A 4544-nucleotide genomic window follows, 5' to 3' on the forward strand; every position below is an offset into this window, starting at 1 on the left:
CGGCTTAGTTCAGGGGAGTCTGATAAAGAGTCCCCCCAGGAATAGTGTCTGTTTCCCGGGGAGCAGTCGTGGGGGGGAGGGTTCCCTCTGTCTCCCTCCGGTGGGAGAGGTCGGTATTGCAGGTGTGGGTGTTTGAAACGGACAAGTTGTGACTGAATATGCTATGTGAAATTGGGGATGGTGTGTTGGGGCAGGGGGCGTCTGGTAGAAGGCCCCCCCCCCCAGGAATAGTGTCTCTTTCCCGGGGAGCAGTCCCTTTTAGTTAAGGGGAGTCTGATAAAGAGTCCCCCCAGGAATAGTGTCTGTTTCCCGGGGAGCAGTCGTGGGGGGGGAGGGTTCCCTCTGTCTCCCTCCGGTGGGAGAGGTCGGTATTGCAGGTGTGGGTGTTTGAAACGGACAAGTTCTGACTGAATATGCTATGTGAACACTTGTGAAATTGGGGATGGTGTGTTGGGGCAGGGGGGGTCTGGTAGAAGGCCCCCCCAGGAATAGTGTCTCTTTCCCGGGCAGCAGTCCCTTTTAGTTAAGGGGAGTCTGATAAAGAGTCCCCCCAGGAATAGTGTCTCTCACCCGGGCAGCAGTCAGGGTGGAAGGCGCCCTCTGTCTCCCTCCGGTGGGAGAGGTCGGTATTGCAGGTGCGGTGTGCGGCATGGAGCGGAACCCGGGCTCTGGCGTCTTTTTCCGGGTCCAATTCGGCCGTTGTGGGCCTCTGGAGGTGTTTGGGTCCGAGTTCCGGGCTCTGGGGGTGTCTGGTAAAGAGATCCGGGTTCTGGCGTCTTTTTCCGGGTTCAATTCGGCCGTTGTGGGCCTCTGGAGGTGTTTGGGTCCGAGTTCCGGGCTCTGGGGGTGTCTGGTAAAGAGATCCGGGTTCTGGCGTCTTTTTCCGGGTCCAATTCGGCCGTTGTGGGCCTCTGGAGGTGTTTGGGTCCGAGTTCCGGGCTCTGGGGGTGTCTGGTAAAGAGATCCGGGTTCTGGCGTCTTTTTCCGGGTCCAATTCGGCCGTTGTGGGCCTCTGGAGGTGTTTGGGTCCGAGTTCCGGGCTCTGGGGGTGTCTGGTAAAGAGATCCGGGTTCTGGCGTCTTTTTCCGGGTCCAATTCGGCCGTTGTGGGCCTCTGGAGGTGTTTGGGTCCGTGTTCCGGGCTCTGGGGGTGTCTGGTAAAGAGATCCGGGTTCTGGTGTCTTTTTCCGGGTTTAATTCGGCCGTTGTGGGCCTCTGGAGGTGTTTGGGTCCGAGTTCCGGGCTCTGGGGGTGTCTGGTAAAGAGATCCGGGTTCTGGCGTCTTTTTCCGGGTTCAATTCGGCCGTTGTGGGCCTCTGGAGGTGTTTGGGTCCGAGTTCCGGGCTCTGGGGGTGTTTGGTAAAGAGATCCGGGTTCTGGCGTCTTTTTCCGGACTTAATTCGGCCGTTGTGGGCCTCTGGAGGTGTTTGGGTCCGTGTTCCGGGCTCTGGGGGTGTCTGGTAAAGAGATCCGGGTTCTGGCGTCTTTTTCCGGGTTCAATTCGGCCGTTGTGGGCCTCTGGAGGTGTTTGGGTCCGTGTTCCGGGCTCTGGGGGTGTCTGGTAAAGAGATCCGGGTTCTGGTGTCTTTTTCCTGGCTTAATTCGGCCGTTGTGGGCCCCTGGAGGTGTTTGCGGACCTCCGCGGGTGAAATAATGGAAAAAAAAAAAAGTTAAAGTTTCCAGTCGGGACTATGTGGAGCGAAAAAAACCCGGACTTTTTTGGCTCCGTCAGAAACTAAGTAAAAGTCGGAATATGTGAAGGAAAGCTCAGAAAATGCCTGGGCTTTTTTAGATCGCTTCGATAAATTTTTTTTTAGCTCACATCACTGGGCCACCAGGTCGCAGATTTCAGAAACCTGGTTTTCGGAAACAGAGATCTCCAGGACAGGGCCCCGAGCTTCGGGGGGAGCGTTCCCCAGCTGGACCTAAGCATAGTGGGCCAGGCCCCGGGCGGAAAGAGGCTCCTGGAGCCGAGATACGGGGGTGGCCCCCCGCGCGACTTACCCGATTTCGGAGCACTATTTTCGGACAGTGATGGCAGAGCAGTGGGTGTACCGGATGGAGGAAAATAACAGCTCCAGAGAGCGGCAGAGACCAGACCATGACCCAGAACGGCACACTGTTCCCGGACAGTGATGGCAGACCAGCAGGTGTACCCCATGGATGAATAAAGAGTTCCAGAGAGCGGCAGAGACCAGACCATGACCCAGAACGGCACACTATTCCCGGACAGTGATGGCAGAACAGCAGGTGTACCGCATGGATGAATAAAGAGCTCCAGAGAGCGGCAGAGACCAGACCATGTCCCAGAACGGGACACTATTCTCGGATGCTGATGTCAGAACAGCAGGTGTAACGCATGGATGAATACAGAGTTCCAGAGAGCGGCAGAGACCAGACCATGTCCCTGTACGGGACACTATTCTCGGATGCTGATGTCAGAACAGCAGGTGTAACGCATGGATGAATACAGAGTTCCAGAGAGCGGCAGAGACCAGACCATGTCCCTGTACGGGACACTATTCTCGGATGCTGATGTCAGAACAGCAGGTGTAACGCATGGATGAATACAGAGTTCCAGAGAGCGGCAGAGACCAGACCATGTCCCAGAACGGCGCACTATTCTCGGATGCTGATGTCAGAACAGCAGGTGCAGCGGACGGACTAATACACAGTTCCAGACAGCGGGAGATCCCAGACCATGTCCCAGAACGGCACACCATTCTCGGATGCTGATGTCAGAACAGCAGGTGTAACGTATGGATGAACACACAGTTCCAGAGAGCGGGAGATCCCGGCCGATGTCCGATGACGAAGCACTGTATGGGACACTTTGAAGGAAGGGTCGGTCTCCTGGATGAAAAGAACTTTAATTTTCTGACTTAAAATACGGAGTTAAAGTTTCCAGTCGGGACGATAAGGAGGGCAAAAAAACCCGGACTTTTTTGGCTCCGTCAGAAACTAAGTAAAAGTCGGACTATGTGAAGGAAAGCTCAGAAAATGCCTGGAGAATTTTGAGCGGACCGGAAAAAAAAAGTTCCAGCCGACATCACTGGGCCACCAGGTCGCAGATTCCTGAAACCCGGTTTTTAGAAACATAGGCCTCCAGTCGTGAAGACCGGCGTTTGTGCGGTTCGGATCCGACTCAGACCTCAGTATTTTCGGACACCCTCGGACAGTGGCGGGGGTGGAAGAACCGGAGCCTCATGCAGAACTGGCTGTCGGGGAGCAAGCGGACGCTGCCCCGGCAGGAGGCATCATTCCGGGCACTGTGGCTGATCGGTAGCTTTCGTGGATGGATGACTGAGCGAACGAACGAGATGACGGCGGTGCGTCCTGGCTGATGTCCCAGTACGGGGCACTATTCTCGGATGCTGATGGCAGAACAGCAGGTGCAGTGGACGGATGAACACACAGTTCCAGACAGCGTGATATCCCAGACCATGTCCCAAAACGGCCCACTATTCTCGGATGCTGATGTCAGAACAGCAGGTGTAACGCATGGATGAATACAGAGTTCCAGAGAGCGGCAGAGACCAGACCATGTCCCAGAACGGGACACTATTCTCGGATGCTGATGTCAGAACAGCAGGTGTAACGCATGGATGAATACAGAGTTCCAGAGAGCGGCAGAGACCAGACCATGTCCCTGTACGGGACACTATTCTCGGATGCTGATGTCAGAACAGCAGGTGTAACGCATGGATGAATACAGAGTTCCAGAGAGCGGCAGAGACCAGACCATGTCCCTGTACGGGACACTATTCTCGGATGCTGATGTCAGAACAGCAGGTGTAACGCATGGATGAATACAGAGTTCCAGAGAGCGGCAGAGACCAGACCATGTCCCAGAACGGCGCACTATTCTCGGATGCTGATGTCAGAACAGCAGGTGCAGCGGACGGACTAATACACAGTTCCAGACAGCGGGAGATCCCAGACCATGTCCCAGAACGGCACACCATTCTCGGATGCTGATGTCAGAACAGCAGGTGTAACGTATGGATGAACACACAGTTCCAGACAGCGGGAGATCCCAGACCATGTCCCAGAACGGCACACTATTCTCGGATGCTGATGTCAGAACAGCAGGTGCAGCGGACGGACTAATACACAGTTCCAGAGAGCGGTATTTCACGACAGATATCCGATGATGAAGCGCTATTGTCGGACACTGATGGCAGAACAGCAGGTGCACTGGATGAAGGAAATAAACAGAACATAGTTCCAGAGAGCGTGATATCCCAGACCAAGTCCCAGAACGGCCCACTATTCCCGGACACTCATCTACTTAAAATCTCCCTGATTACCTGCCAGAACAGAGCAGATCCAGAGAGCGGTATTTCACGGCAGTTATCCGATGATGAAGCGCTGTTGTCGGACACTGATGGCAGAACAGCAGGTGCAGTGGATGAAGGAAATAATCAGAACATAGTTCCAGAGAGCGTGATATCCCAGACCATGACCCAGAACGGCACACTGTTCCCGGACAGTGATGGCAGACCAGCAGGTGTACCCCATGGATGAATAAAGAGTTCCAGAGAG

This window comes from Gasterosteus aculeatus, unplaced genomic scaffold (assembly GCF_964276395.1).
Source record: "Gasterosteus aculeatus unplaced genomic scaffold, fGasAcu3.hap1.1 HAP1_SCAFFOLD_28, whole genome shotgun sequence".
Lineage (NCBI taxonomy): Eukaryota > Metazoa > Chordata > Actinopteri > Perciformes > Gasterosteidae > Gasterosteus > Gasterosteus aculeatus.